General features: G+C 36.7%; 1 long non-coding RNA gene across 1 annotated transcript in view; it reads right to left on the reverse strand.

Annotated features, from left to right (window-relative positions):
* Nucleotides 1-2,289: 2,289 nt before the first annotated feature.
* The window catches only part of LOC144576804 (uncharacterized), a 251,157-nt gene continuing 236,151 nt past the window's right edge, over nt 2,290-17,295 (reverse strand). The window contains exon 4 of the long non-coding RNA XR_013519346.1: nt 2,290-2,620. This is a non-coding gene — a long non-coding RNA (uncharacterized LOC144576804). The remainder of the gene's footprint in view (nt 2,621-17,295) is intronic.

Below are 17,295 nucleotides of genomic sequence, written 5' to 3' on the forward strand. Positions count from 1 at the left end.
TACTCACAAATTCAAGTACTCTATGTATATACCTGCAGCAATCACGGAAGGGTAGGTGGAGAAGAGACAGGATAAAAGAAGAAACAGACAAGACATTTGGAAACCATTGAATTCTTGCTTTGCTTTTCTCTGATCACTTATCTCTACAAATTCCTCTCATTCTTTCTGCCATCTTGTTACCCATCACCACATTATTTTTCCCGCAGTCTCTCAGCTTCCATATACAGAGAGTTGTTCTCTCTGAGCAGTCACAATTGAGTAGTGGAAGACATGTTTTTAGATGCCAAAAGTCAATCTCTGTCTTTCTCCCTCTCTTTGTAATCATAGAATTCGGTTTTAGTAGTTCAGTTGGGAAACACAGCTTACAAATAACTGAATTTGCTTTTTTAGGCTGTGATTCAGCAGGAACAGAAATTAGCTTTATCTCAGACAAGAGGGTATACACGCTGGTCTCTAGTTCCTTCCCTTTTTGCAGTTTTTTTCTCTCTGCAGATCAGTCTTTGACCCAGGCTTGTTAGCTGAGTATCATTCAGGCTCACCTTCACCCAATCCTAAAGCCCAATCATTTCTTCCCAATCTTGACACCAATCAAAATGTGCTCCCTCTACACCTGCATCCTACCAAGCATCTAATTTTCCCCTAGGAAATAGTCCAAGCCATTTGTGCTAATGTGTCTGACAAGGACATACATTTAGAGCTCATTATTTCATGTTTTTGAAAAGATTCCCTTCATAGAAATTAATCCTTCCTAAGTGAAAATATTGCCAAGATCTCATTGAGCATTGCCTTTGAGGATTTTTCTTTGTCTGTGTATTAGAATAGATGTCAGTGACTCATGAAAAACAGCCATAGCTCACCAATAAACATTTTAATGAATATGCTTATTTCCTCCCATCCTCCTACCCCAGTTGATTTTTTTTAAATGCATATGATTTTTACTAAACAACAATGATTTGTCATTTTTACTGTGGGGCTTATAGAGGAATTATGAAACCAAATATTTCCCTATCCTCCATCATTTTTCACATTACATTATTTTACTCATTAAACAATGTTTAAAGTCTCCCAGATTTATTTTTTCTACTCAGGTTACAACAAATCACTGTTCATCTCAAGAGGGCCATGCCTCATCTGCCTTATCTATTTTTGAGAACCTCGATGGTAGATTTGCCTGTGTGACCACATGAAGTAAAATTAATCAAGCTCATCTTGTCAGACTTGTCATATCCCTGGGATTTTACACAACAGAATTTCCTCTCGTGCATTCTTAGCAATGCCACACAACAGGGGGATTTTTAGAATTCAATTTGCAAACTTATATTCTCTGCAGTGAGTGGTGTTTCAACAAAATTCCCAGCATTTTGAAATTATGTAACATAAAAAGTAACAGAAGAAGAAAATAATGGCTCACTTCACCTATCTCCATATGGAAAATTTACAGAAAAAGAAAGACCTTTTTTTTAAAACCATGGTAGGGGCTTGAGCGCAGAGGGAGGCATGGTCTCAGCATAAAATTCACATTTGCTTCAGCCATAAAGAAAGCATCTTTGTTTACCATTGCTGGCTACTTACGACATCACATTGAGATGGCTATCACAGCATAATTTCACCGTTGTTTAAATGTTACATTGATTCTTGTCTCTTCTTTGTCCTTCCTAAGTCCCCCAAGGGATAGGTAAAAAGGATCACTGGTAGCCAAAGATTGTAAAAAAGAAACTAGATAGTAGCCGGTATTCAGCCACATCTGGGTTATTATCTTATTTTTAGACCAATCATGGCAAATTGTGCTTTGGGGTTCATAGAGGCAGTATTAACATATCTATGCCCTAACCTCCTCACCTGCCATCTCTTTCCCAAAACTCTCAAACAGGAATAGTAGATTTTTGCTTTATCAGTAGACAAAAGGGAAGCATCCTGAACCTCTCCTGGAGTATCGCAGGACTTTAGGGCATAGCCTTGCACTCAGCTGTGTTAACATGAACTTGTTTCTTCCCATTTCGAACTGGCTCTGACTCCCTGTGACTACAGAAAGCCACTAATAGTAGAATGTGATCCTCCCCATATATATAACTGTCCCCTGCCAGCTTCCCTACAATGTTTCCTGAGAAAATCTTTCTGTCCACCACCCTGAACATGTAGGAAGGATTTCAGTCAGCTGTTGGAAAGAAGTACGCAGGTGTGGTATCGTCCATGATCTGTGCATGGGTATAAGGGTCAGGAGAAGCAGCAAGGAAATGCTGCTGGGCTGAGGTGCAAACTTCTGCAAAGGAAGGTCTCGACATCTGCATGCTTCCTGCGCATAGCCTTTAATGTTTTGAGATTGTTTTGGAATTTCCAGCACATTTCGAGGAAAAAAACTGCCTGTGTCTCTACTTGACTCTCTGAGAAAAAAAAAAAAAAAGAGTTTATATACTAGAGGGACTATACATTGTAGGCTTGGAAACAGGCTGGCACACTGAATAATTGGAGTCTACCCTAGGTGCTCAGAAAGGGAAGCAGAGCTGTACTGTCTGCTCCCTGAATGTGTAATGAACTTCATAGCTCGCTGTCATGGCAGGGGGATTGTGCAGAGTGTTCAGCTTCACACTGAGCCTGGGAACATGGTCTAGGGAAGAAGTATCTGCAAAAATAGAAGGAAAATGGGTTACATAGTTTCAGATAGAGAGGAAATTGCATAGCAGGGTGACTACAGTCAGGAAGAATGTCTTACATACAGTATTTCAAAATCATGAAGAGTATAAATTTTAAATGTCTCACCATAAAAAAGGACAAGTAAATAAGTTGCCAGATATGTTAATTAGCTTGATTTAATCATTCTAAATCGTATGCAGACATTGAAATATCACATTATATCTCATACATTTATGCAATTATGATTTGTCAGGCAAAAATATTAATAATCCAAAAAGACCAGATAGTCCCAATGTTCTGTAAATTGTCTCAGAGTATTAAAAGCCAAGAAAAACTGTTCAATTTTTTTATAAGGCAGGTATAACTTTGATATTTATGCCTAATAAAGTGGACAGGAAAAAGTTTTTTTTAAAGATGTGATAGGAAGTTTAAGGAGACAGAGTTGACAAGACAGGAATTTTAAAGAAAATATTACTTCTGTGAGGCACATGATATTTTAGTAAAGAATCATGAAAAGTGCCAGTGCTTCAAGAGTGGTGGCTTCTGACTGCATGATTCCTGAAAGCACAAAGTGTGCAGAATGTGGGGCTTCACTGTTCCACAACCCCTTCTTTAGGGCAGACCCTCACAAATTCCACATCTACCTTTCTTCACTGGGTTCCTCCTTGCCAGCCTGGACATATGGAATTGTCCTCTTGCTGTTCACACACTTCACACTGTTATCACATCCACCCATCATGCCATTTCTGGATACCCTCCCCCATTTCTAATCTTTACTGCATCTCATTCCATATTTAACTCCTCAAGGTCTCAAACCCATGGAATTAAACTCTATCTGTTGCAAGGTGATTGGGAGAGCAATCTAACTATAGGCCATATTTGGGGTAGCTGAGATCATTTTCAGCACTTAATTCACAGCTTTCTATTTGCAAAACCTCCTCAATAGTTAACCCTGCAATGAGCGCAGAGCATTCAGGCCCTCAGGACAGTACAAGGGAGAACTGTATTTGAAACTATTGACTTAAAGCAAAATCTAGGACCATCATTCCTTTCTCCTCCTAGGGAGGAATTGATTTTTTCAAGTAGTCCACATGTCTGGGCATAAAACTGATTAGCTCATATAAATATTTTGTTTAATATATATGTTGTGCGTTTTTAAGACCAAACACAATTATCTGAACTAGAAAATGAGAATACATAGCCAGATGCAGTGGCTCACCCCTGTAATCCCAGCACTTTGAGAGGCTGAGGCAGGCGAATCATGAGGTCAAGAGATCGAGACCATCCTAGTCAACCTGGTGAAACCCCGACTCTACTAAAAATACAAAAATTAGCCAGGCATGGTGGCACACACCTGTAGTCCCAGCTACTCGGGAGGCTGAGGCAGGAGAATAGCTTGAACCTGGGAGGCATATGTTGCAGTGAGCTGAGAACATGCCACTGCACTCCAGCCTGGTGACAGAGAGAGACTTTGTCTAAAAGAAAGGAAGGAAGGAAGGAAAGAAGGAAGGAAGGAAGGAAGGAAGGAAGGAAGGAAGGAAGGAAGGAAGGAAGGAAGGAAGGAAGGAAATGAGAATACATATATTCTTATTATATCAAATTCATGTATTTTGAAAAGGCATATAAAATAAACTTACATAATTTTTTAAAAGTCATTAAGATTTTGAAAAAAGCTGGAAGTAAGCCCCTCTTTTTGTTTTTGCTTTCTACACAAAAACTGTTTATATCTTAAAAGAAAGATGCTTTTATAAGAATTATATTTTCAATGAAAATAGAAATATGTGAATAATCATATAACGTTAAGATTAAAAAATGATGCCACAAAGAAATATTATTAAATACTAATTGATGCCTTTAAAAGAAAATCCAAAAATTGTTACTAAGTTTAATTATATTCACATGTACAGTTACATACATGTACATTCACATATATAATTACATATACATTTTAATATGTTATACTGTACTTATCAACTCTGATTTTCAGGTGAGCAGTTACCTATCTTTAATTTTGCTCGAAAACAATTGATTTTCTAAATTCAAATGCAGGACTTTATATTTTTTTAAATTCAACTATATCTTATCAAAATTTCTCATTACTTATGTTAACCTAATATCACAGATGCCGAGTACATGATGACTTTCAGATTTTTATTTTTTGAAAGCCAGAAGATTAATTAACATTTTCAGAAAGAAAACTAAATAAAATGGAGAAAGCTTGCTAATTCTCTGGATAAGTACTAATAGCGTGATTGATGAAAGACAGTAAGAATCTACTTTGTAACTCTAAGAATCCTTTTGAATAAAATGTTTTGTATATTTTATGTTGATGTACAAGGAAATCCCATACACTCATTACTCAGATTCAACAAGTATTTACATTTGCCTCATTTCTTTTTTCTGTTTGTGTATGTATACATACCTGTTTTTTTTTTTTCTGAACCATTTGACAGTAAGTTGGGGTCAATATGTTTCTTTACCCCTAAAAATTTGAGGGTGATTTGCTTAAGGCAAGGACATTCTCTTACAGAACATCTGCATAGTTATCATAATCAAGAACTTAACTTTGAGACCTGAAGATTAGGTACTGAATGCTTGTGTCCTCCACACAGATTCCTATGTTGAAGTCATAACTCTCAATGTGATGGTGTTTGGAGATGGGCCTTTGGGAGGTAATTAGGCTTAGATGTGGTTATAAGCATGAGGCCCTGGTCCAATGAAATTGGTTGACAAGGGTGTGTGCGCGCTCACGCTCTCTCTCTCTCTCTCACGTGTGTGTGTGTGTGTGTGTGTGTGTATACACATGTGCGTATAAAGAAGAGGTCATGTGAGGACACAGAAATGTGGTAGCTGTCCATAACCTAAAGGAAGAGCCCTCATCCGAAAACAGCCATGCTGACACCCTAATCTTAGACTTCTAGTCTCCAGAATTGTGAAAAAATGAATTTCTGTTGTTTAAATGACCCAGCATATGGTATTTTGTTATGGCAGTTCACAGACATGAAGATACCAATCCACAATTCGTATACAACCTTTTTCGATCCTTCCAATAATGTTCTTTACAGCCATTTTTTACTTAAGTTCAGGATCCAACTGAGAAGCATATATTTTATTTAGTTGTCCAATCTCTTTAATTTCCTTTCATCTGGAAGCTTTCCTCTGATTTTTAATCCTTCATGACTTTAACAATTTTGAAGGGTACGAATGCTTCTTGCTTTGGGTTTGGCTGATGTTTTCTCATAATTACATTCAGGTTATTGGCTTCCACAAGACTTCTGTGGAAGTGATGGCTTGTCCTTCTCTTCATCATATCTGGAAATATTTGATGTTACTGGGCCCCATAGTTATGAAGCTTACTTTGGTATACAGCAGTTTTTCCACTGAAAGGTTTTTTGTCTTTGTAATTAATAAAGGATTTGCTTGGAATACTTTAAGCCTATGCAAACATACTGGTTCTTGTCAAAATTGTATCCACCAGTTTTAGCATCCACCATTTCTTCCACATTAATTGCTTGGCACTCTACTGTCAAGAAAAGCAGCTTTCACTTATCTGTCTGTGTGTTTTGAAAATTAATATAAGAATGGACTCATAAATTCTTATTTTATATAATGGATTGTAATTCTTAAAATTATTATTGTTGTTGTTATGTTTTGATGCTGAAATCGTTCTCAAATCTGCCCAGTGGAAGTCCCTTTGAGCTGGCTCTTATGTTCTTTTGACATGTCCCTGTCATCTCATGGACATCTTCTTACTTTTGGTCACAAAATGTTCCAGGCTCATCTTGTTCTTTCTGGGACAAATTCTAGAATCAGCCATCTCTCTAAGAAGCCCTGGCTCTGATTCCTTTTAGTAGGGATTATGATAAGATATCAAGCTCATCTGGGTTCTAGGTGTGTTCTTTGCTATATACAGCATTGCTTCAAGGTCTCTAGGTAGATAGAGGTGAGCTACTAGCGCATGTGTGCATACACACACACACACACACACACACACACCTATCTGCATACATACACACAAACAATCTACATTGTTCAGAAGTTGAGAGTTAATCTATTTTCTTTCTTTCTTTTTCATTTTCTTTCCTTTTCTGGCTACCATTTTCTCCTTATCTTTTTCCATTCTTTCTTCTGTTACTTTTTATTTTTTAACCCCATGTCTATTCATAATCTCCTTACTTTTAATCAAGAGAAAGGGGTTTCTGAATATTCTGGATATAAAAATCATGGACATCTATCTGGCACTGAAGGAAAAATGGGAAAGATAGGTGAGGAGCTGCAGACTGAAAGTGTCCCAGGGAGAGATACACACCTATCAGCCCTCAGCAGCATGCTATGACCCAACAATCCCCTTGTTCTCTAGCCATCAATAAATGCCAGCTTAAAATATACCTTTGGGTGTTGTTTCTGGCAACTGTCCTTTGTTGTATATCTCAGTCTGGTCAATTCACTACAGATAAATGAGAGGAATCAGGGCTTAATATTTAAAACATCCCAGGCCTAAGCCTCTAAACACTTAAATATCACCTTAAAAATAAATACATAAAAATAAAAAATTTCACAATTAAAACATTATACTAGCACTTTAACTTTTAAAAATATACTTGAATAAAAGATTTGTAGAGTAGAGCAGTACTGCAAAGAAAATATTTGAAGATTCATAATTTGACATAAACCATTTTTCTAGCTTAACTTCTGAGATAGCTAATTAAAGAGGGTGTTTTTCTTTTCTTTTTTATTAAATAGTATGTCTTGACAAACCACATGAATATAAAAATATATGTGTTTGATATAAGTGTAGGGCTCACAACTTAACATTTCTGGTACAAATGCAGGGCTTGTTAAATGAAAGCTTCCCAATCCAGTACTCTTTTCAAGAATATTCCAGTAATAAATTCATCTAGATTGAATTATCTGTCATATTTTTAGCCTTATGGCTTTTAACAAATCATGGACTCAGAATCTGATAGTCTGAAGAAACTTTCCAAATTATGCATTCCTATCTTCTTCTGATTTCTCTTGTAAAGGAATTATTTATTTGAATAATTTTAAAGGGCAGAAACTATTGAGAATTTTATATCACTTTTAATCAAATTCTCTCAGTGCCTATCATATGGTTATAAGTAAATTAGCTTCCAAATATTCCAATCAAACATTCCTTTAGTTTATGTATTAAATTATTACCACATACCACGAACTGTGTGGGTGCTGTGCATGAAGCACTCTGGCTAGTGTGTAAGAAATCAATGGTAGAGAATTGTGGATAGAAGAAGGAAGACAAGTTAGGAGGTGCCTGCAATCGTAGCCTAAGAAAGAGATAATTGTGATACAGACTAGCAGGATAGGCAAACTGATGGGTTAGTTGGATTTAGACATGTTATAGAACTCACAGAATAGGCTAATGGAGAGGACATGGAATATGTGAAAAAAAGGGTTAAAGATGGAGATTCCAGGATTATATTTGTTTTTTAGCATGAAAACATGGACATATAAATCTGGCATTTATATCAGGATGGGAAACACTAAGGGAGAATAGGTTTGGGGTGGAAAAGAAATCAAATGTGTTTTGTGGACTTGATACTTTTGAGATGTGTATTTGATTTGCAAGTGAAGATGTGTTAAGTATTCCAAGTGGATAACTCATGTGGGGTTCACTGGAAAGATCAGGACTGGAGAAGTCATCAGCTTGTAAATAGGATTTTATAACCTCAGACTGGGACCCAAAGGCATATATTTAACTGGCATTTATCTACAACTTACTGTGTACCAACAATTGCTCTGAGTGCCTACATGCATTGATTCATTTAGCCCTCCCAGCAATCAAATCCAGTCAGGTAGATACCTTTATTATCGTTGCTATTTTGCAGATGAATAAACTAAGAGCAAAGAGAGGCTACTTAATGTGCTCCAGACTGCACTGCTAGTAAATGCCAAGGCAGAATTTGGACCCCAGCAATCTGACTTTACAGCTTTGCTCTGAAACATTATGTTGCTCCTATTTATGTAATACGACCCTGCCTAGAAGCAATTTGTGATGTAGTTGAACAAATAAAATAAAATAAAAGTAACAGACATGAAAAAGACAAAGATAAGTTAGGTACTAAAATGTCATGGTGTTGACTGTGAGTCAAAGAAGTTTGGAATAGGTGTGAACTTCCTTGATAATAGGGCATAGCAATAATTAGCTGCTTCATTGTGACTCAGTTATACACTAAAGATCTGAAATAATTTAGCAGGTTCCATAAATATCCAATTTATTGCCGAAAATTAACTTAGTCATGTGTATTATCATGCTCATAATAGCTAATCATTTAGATATTGTGCACATCTTGACCTACTGCCAGGAATTTTGTAAAACCTCACTGTCATTTAAGTCTTTCTTAATCAACCTTCATCAAGTGGCAGTAAAGAATGCTACTAAAAGATTCATTTCATTAACCCTTTGTCTTCTAGACAGACAATTATAGTCTATATTCACTTTATTCTATATAAGCAAGAACTTAGGAACTTCATGGGAATTCCAATTAATTCAACAGAAACTTGAGCACCAAATTGAGAGTGGTAATGCACTAAGCCCTGTGAGATTGTTAAAGCCTTGGCTCCAAGATTTTGCCAGCTCTCTGCCAAATTATGCTCAATAATCTTTCTCTTTTGAATGTAAAGCTGGGGACACTACAAGGAAATACTTCCACTTTTCTTATGACGAGATGAGCAACTAACTTCTAGACCCCTGCTTTAAAGTATTGCTTTTGCAGACACCAGTGCTGAAAACGTGTGTTGTGAGAAAAAATTCCCTAGAAATGCGTTTTCAGCTCCAAGAATCATTTGAACGGAGCAGTGTCTCCAGCAGCAATGAAGTTTTGGTGCTTTAGTTTAGTATTGAACATGGCCCATGGGCCAAATCCAGCCCATCATCTGTTTTTTTACAGCTATAGTTAAGAATGTTTTTTCCATTTTTAAGTGGTTGAAAAAAATATAATAGTATTTCATTACCTGTGAATATTTTATGAAATTCACATTTTAGTGTTCATAAATAAAGCTTTTTTGGAACATCCCCATTCACTGACATATTTGGCATGGCTCTTTTGACACTCCACAATGGTAGAGATGAGAATTCTTGACAAAGACCATATTTCTATTCTTTATTGAAAAATCTCTCTGATTTATGCTCTATATTTTGGGAAAAAAGTCTCCAGTCATAACAAATTTTGGAATATGAAATATCTGTTTATTTTTTAAATTCTTCTTAAAAATTATAGTTCTATATAGCAGAACTAATCAAAAGTAAGAGGACCATATTTATCAATGAGTGAGAAAATAGAACTACATTGAAGCAAACCAATGAGTGATTATTAAAAAATAAATTTGATTACAGTCTCTGTAGAGAGACAAATCAGATTTACTATATGGTTGCTTTTTAATGACCGTCCATTCTTCCTTTAAGGGAGTTTATTCCTAAATGATTTCACATGGGGAATTCCAGGACTCTACACATCTATCAGTGTTGAGCATTTTCTGTTGAAGAAAGTAGAGGAAAACTTTTTGATCTGAAGAAAAGCCCTTAGACTTGACAAAAGCAAGATAATTATTTCAAAGTTACATATGGCTTTGATTAGTCATAATCATTGTTGAGTTCCTAAAACCCAACAATATTTTTTCAGTCCTACAACAACATTGATAAGTTGGCAAACTAGGTATATTTATCATTGGTTTGAAGTAAGGAAACTGAGGCCTAAAGTATCATTACACTATATTAAAAAAAAAACTAAGCGTAGGGCTTAGAGTCAAAACCCCAGACCCCCATCCCACTCAACTTCCCAAGAACTGTGTGTTTCTTATCCAAAAATGGAAGTGAGAACTCCTGACTAACCAACTTTACTAAGACATTGTAAAGATAAAATGAGATGAATATGAACATGCTCTGAAAACTCCATAAAACACTTTATAAAAATGAAAAAGTAGCCTCTCTAGTTTCCTATCCTCTGGGCAGGACCTCTCTGAAAGAAAGGCAGCAGCCCTAGTCAAGGGCTTATAGATAAAACTCCCTGGGACAGAGTACCTGGAAGAAGGCTGTGGCACAGTTTCAGCAGACTTAAACATTCCTGCTTGCTGACTCTGAAGAGCAGCAAATATCCCAGCACAGTGCTTCAGCTCTGCTAAGGGACGAACTGCCTCCTCAAGTGGATCCCTGACTCCCATGTATTCTGACTGGGAGGTGCCTCACAGCAAGGGTCGACAGATACTTCATACAGGATATCTCTGGCTGTAATCTGGTGGGTGCCCCTCTGGGACAAAGCATCCAGAGGAAGGAACAGGCAGCAATCTTTGCTGTTCTGCAGCCTATGATGGTGGTACCCAGGAAAACAGGGTCTCGAGTGAACCTCCAGCAAACTCCAGCAGAACTGCAGTAGAGGGGCCTATTAGAAGAAAAACTAACCAACAGAAAGGAATAGCATTAACATCAACAAAAGGGACATCAACAGAAAAATCCCATCCGAAGGTCACCAACATCAAAGACCAAAGGTAGATAAATCCATGAAGATGAGGAAAAACCAGCACAAAAATGCTGAATATTCCAAAAACCGGAAGGTCTTTTCTCCTCCAACAGATCACAACAGGGAACAAAACTGGACAGAGAATGAGTTTGATGAATTGACAAAAGTAGGCTTCAGAAGGTGGGAAATAACAAACTTTTCTGAGCTGAAGGGGCATGCTCTAATTCAATGTAAGGAAGCTAAGAACAGTGAAAAAAGGTTAGAGAAATTGCTAACTAGAATAACCAGTTTAGACAAGAACATAAATAACCTGATGGAGCTGAAAAACACAGCAAGAGAACTTTATGAATCACAAACAACTATCAATAGCCAAATTGAAGAAGCAGAAAAGAGGATATTTGAGATTGAAAATCAACTTAATAAAATAAAGCATGAAGACAAGATTAAAGAAAAAATGAAAAGGAAGAAACAATGCATCCAAGAAATATAAGACTACGTGAAAAGACCAAACCTATGTTGGACTGGTGTAGCTGAAAGTGATGGGGAGAATAGAACCCAGTGGCAAAATACTCTTTAGGATATTATCCAGGAGAACTTCCCTAACCTAGCAAGACAGGGCAACATTCAAATTCAGAAAATACAGATAACACCACAAAGATACACCTTGAGAAGAACAAACCCCAGTCACATAACCATCAGTTTCATCAAAGTTGAAATGAAGGAAAAAATGTTAAAGGCAGCCAGAGAGAAAGCTCGGGTTACCCACAAAGGGAATTCCATCAGACTAACAGCAAATCTCTCTACAGAAACCCTACAAGCCAGAAGAGAGTAGTGGACAATATTCAAAATTCTTAAAGAATTTTCAACTCAGAATTTCATATCCAGCCAAACTAAGCTTCATAAGTGAAGGAGAAATAAAATTCTTTACTGACAAGCAAATGTTGAGAGATTTTGTCACCACCAAGCCTGCCTTAAAAGAGCTCCTGAAGGAAGCACTAAATATATAAAAGGAAAAATTGGCACCAGCCACTGCAAAATGATAGGAAAGTATAAAGACCACTGAAACTATAAAGAAACTGCATCAACTAATGGGCAAAATAAACAGCTAGCATCATACTGATGGGACGAAATTCATACATAACAATATTCATCTTAAATGTTAATGGACTAAACCCAATTAAAAGACACAGACTGGCAAATTGGATAAAGAGTTAAGACTCATCAGTGTGCTGTAGTTAGGAGACCCATCTAATGTGCAAAGACACACATAGGCTCAAAGTAAAGGGATGGAGGAATATTTACTAAGCAAAGGGAAAGCAAATAAAGCAGGAGTTGCAATCCTAGTCTCTGAAAAAACAGACTTGAAACCAACAAAGAACAAAAAAGACAAAGAAGGGTATTACATAATGATAACGGGATCACTGCAACAAGAAGAGGTAACTATACTAAATATATATTCACCCAATACAGGAACACCCAGATTCATAGAGACCTACAAAAAGACTTAGACTCACACACAATAATAGTGGGAGACTTTAACACCCCACTGTCAATATTAGACAGATCAACATGGCTGAAAACGAAACTAGTAGACATATACAGAACTCTCCACCCCAAATCAACAGAATATACATTCTTCTCAGCACCACATCATACTTATTCTAAAATTGACCACATAATTGGAAGTAAAACACACCTCAGTAAATGCAAAAGAATGGAAATCATAAGAACAGTCTCTCAGACCACAGTGGAATCAAATTAGACCTCAGGATTAAGAAACTCACTAAAAACCACACAACTACATGGAAGCTGAAAAACTGGCTCTTGAATATTGACTGGATAAACAATGAAATAAAGGCAGAAATAAAGACATTCTTTGAAATCAATGAGAACGAAGACACAATGTACCAGAATCTATGGGACACATTTAAAGCAGTGTCTAGAAGGAAATTTATAGCAATAAATGCCCACATGAGAAGCAAGGAAAGATCTAAAGTCAACACCCTATCATCAAAATTGAAAGAGCTAGAGGAGCAAGATCAAAAAACTCAAAAGCTAGCAGAAGACAAGAAATACCTAAGATCAGAGCAGAACTGAAGAAGATAGAGACACAAGAAACCCTTCAAAAAAATCAATATATTCAGGAGTTGGTTTTTTGAAAAGATCAACAAAATAGACAGACTACTCACCACACTAATGAAAAGGAAAAAAGAGAAGAATCTCTTTTATTTATGAATACATGCAATAAAGAAATAATAAAGAGGATATTACCACAGATTCCACAGAAATACAAACTACCATCAGAGATTACTACAAACAACTCTATGCACATAAACTAGTAAACATGAGAGAAATGGATAAATTCCTGGACACTTCCACCCTCCCAAGCCTAAACCAGGAAGAATTCAAAACCCTGAATACACCAATAACAAGGGCTGAAGTTGAGGCAGCAATTAATAGCCTAGCAATCAAAATGGAGCCTAGGTCCAGATGGGTTCACAGCTGAATTCTACCAGATATACAAATAGGAGCTGGTACCACTCCTTCTAAAACTATTCCAAAGAATCCAAAGAGAGGGAATCCTTCCCAAATCATTTATGAGACCAACATCATTCTGATACCAAAACCCGGCAGAGACTCAACAAGAAAAGAAAACTTCAGGCCAATATGATGAACATAGATGCAAAAACCTTCAATAAAACACTGACAAAGATTGCAACAGCACATCAAAAAGTTTATTCATCATGATCATGAGGCTTCATCCCAGGGATGCAAGGCTGGTTCAACATATGTAAGTCTATAAATGTAATTTACCACATAAACAGAACCAAAGACAAAAACTACATGATTACCTTAATAGATGCAGAGAAGGACTTCAACAAAGTTCAACAGCCCTTTATGCCAAAAACTCTCAATAAACTAGGTGTTGAATGAATATATCTCAAAATAATAAAAGCTATTTGCAACAAATCCACAGCCAATATCATACTGAATGGGCAAAAACTGGAAGCATTCCCTTTGAAATCCAGCACTAGACAAGGATGCCCTCTCTCACCACTCCTATTCATCATAGTATTTAAAGTTCTAGCCAGAGCAATTAGGTAAGAAATAAAAAATAAAGGGTATTCGATTAGGAAAGAAGAAAGTCAAATTTTCTCTCTTTGCAGATGACATGATTATATATTTAGAAGACACCATTGTCTCAACCCAAAATCTCCTAAAGCTGATAAGCAACTTCAGCAAAGTCTCAGGATACAAAATCAATGTGCAAAAATCACAAGTATTCCTGTACACCAATAACAGACTTAAAGAGAGCCAAATCAAGAATGAACTGCCATTCACAATTGCTAAAAAGAGAATAAAATACCTAGAAATACAACTAACAAAGAATGTAAAGGACCTCTTCAAGGAGAACTACAAACAACTTCTCAAGGAAATAAGAGAGGACACAAACAGATGGAGAAACATTCCATGTTTATAGTTAGGAAGAACCAATATTGCCAAAATGGCCATACTGCCCAAAGTAATTTATAGATTCAACACTATCCCCATCAAGCTACCATTGATCTTCTTCACAGAAATGGAAAAACAAACACCTTAAACTTCATATGAAACCAAAATAGAGCCCAAATAGCCATGTTAATTCTAAGCAAAAAGAGCAAAGCTGGAGGCATCACACTACCTGACTTCAAACTATACTACAAGGCTACAGTAATCAAAACAGCATGAAACTGGTACCAAAACAGAGATATAGACCAATGGAAGAGAATAGAGGCCTCAGAAGTAACACCACACATGTAAAACCATGTGATCTTTGAGAAACCTGACAAAAACAAGCAATGGGGAAAGGATTCCCTGTTTAATAAATGGTGTTGGGAAAACTGGCTAGCCATGTGCAGAAAGCAGAAACTGTACCCCTTCCTGATACCTTACACTAAAATTTACTCTAGATGGATTAAAGACTTAAACATAAGACCTAAAACCATAAAAACCCTAGAAGAAAACCTAGGCAAAACCATTCAGGACATAAGCATAGGCAAGGACTTCATGATTAAAACACCAAAAGGATTGGCAACAAAAGCCAAAATAGACAAATGGGATCTAATTAAACTCCAGAGCTTCTGTACAGCAAAAGAAACAATCATTAGAGTGAACCAGCAGCCAACAGAATAGAAAAAAAATTTGCAATCTACCTATCTGACAAAGGGCTAATATCCAGAATCTACAAAGAACTAAAAGAGATATACAAGAAAAAAACAAACCCATTCAGAAGTGGGTGAAGGACATGAACAGAGACTTTTCAAAACAAGACATATATGAGGCCAAAAAACATATGGAAAATGCTCATCATCACTGGTCATTAGAGAAATGCAAATCAAAACTACATTGAGATACCGTCTCACACCAGTTAGAAGGGCAATCATTAAAAAATCTGGAGACAACAGATGCTGGAGAGAATGTGGAGAAATAGAAACACTTTTATACTGTTGGTGGGAGTGTAAATTAGTTCAACCATTGTGGAAGACAGTGTGGTGACTCCTCAAGGATCTAGAAAAAGAAATTCCATTTGACATATCAATCCCATTACTGGGTATATACCCAAAGGATTATAAATCATTCTGTCACAAAGACACATGCACACATATGTTCATTGCAGCACTGTTTACAATAGCAAAGACCTGGAACCAACCCAAATGCCCATCGATGATAGACTGGACAAGGAAAATGTGGCATATATATACCATGCAATACAATGCAGCAATAAAAAACGATGACTTCGTGTCCTCTGTAGGGACATGGATGAATCTGGAAACCATCATTCTCAGCAAACTGACACAAGAGCAGAAAATCAGACACCGCATGTTCTCACTCATAGGTGGGTGTTGAACAATGAGAACACATGGACACAGGGAGGGGACCATCACACACTGGGGTCTATTGGGGGGAATAGGGGAAGGACAGCTGTGGGTAGGGAGTTGGGGAGGGATAAAATGGGGAGAAATGCCAGATATAGGTGATGGGGAGATGTAGGCAGCAAACCACCTTGCCATGTATGTACCTATGCAACAATCCTGCATGTTCTGCACATGTACACTAGAACCTAAAGTGCAATATATATATATATATATATATATATATATATATATATATATATATATATATATATAGAGAGAGAGAGAGAGAGAGAGAGAGAGAGAAAAGAACTATTTGCTATGGAAGCTCATGCCTTTGGCCATCAAATGTTTTAAGCTTAGTTAGGATGAATTTTATACCAGGGGGACCTGTGATTCACAATTGCAAAGCTCTCATCTATTTCCTCTAGTAAGTAGAGAGACAAAAACTTTATTTCACTTTAATAAAATGCTATTCATTTAAGATTTTCTTTTATAGCTTAGCTGCTAACATGAGTGTCAATACACCAGTGTTCCAGATGTCATCCAATTGATGTATTTTTAATAACTTGCAAATTTACTCTACTGAATATAATTGATGAAACCACCATATCTTTGGACTTCAATAAAGTGTTTTTGTGATAGTGTTGTTCTTCATTACATGCCTGAATGCACTCATTAGGCTCAGAGTGAACAATAAGCTTAAAGCAGCACAAAGATGGTTAGACCGAACCAGCAGGGAGCATGCATTTCAACCACTCTGGGATCTAGCAAGTCCATTCCTTGAGAAGGAAAATGTTCCAAGCACTGCATCTACATTTCATATTCAAGAGATGATTTAGGTTTTTGCGTTTTAGTGAGAAATGAAAGCTGCATATCCTTGATTATTAACATAAAACTGAGATGAGAAGATATTTAACTTGAGGATCATCCTGTTTTTCAAGTTATTGACACTTTTTGCCTGCATTACTTAAAAATCTAAGCTCATTTTCAATCTCATTTTTCCTCAGGCTGTATATTCGTTTTCCTTAAAATATCACCATATTCTTAGGGAACTTCTGAGGTATTTTTCTTCGCTCCTTGCTGTCTGATAGCAAAGGATGCATGCAGCCAGTGTAACAAAGGCTCTGCACAAGTTTTATCAGCTTTGTTCTGGTCAGAGAGACAGTTCCTCCACCTAATTTCACGCTTATGATGCATTCAAGCAAGAGCTTTTCATTCAGGGTTCTCAGGGTTTAAACAAACAAACATTCACTAATTCATTCACCAAATGTGTACAG

This window comes from Callithrix jacchus, chromosome 6 (genome assembly GCF_049354715.1).
Source record: "Callithrix jacchus isolate 240 chromosome 6, calJac240_pri, whole genome shotgun sequence".
NCBI lineage: Eukaryota > Metazoa > Chordata > Mammalia > Primates > Cebidae > Callithrix > Callithrix jacchus.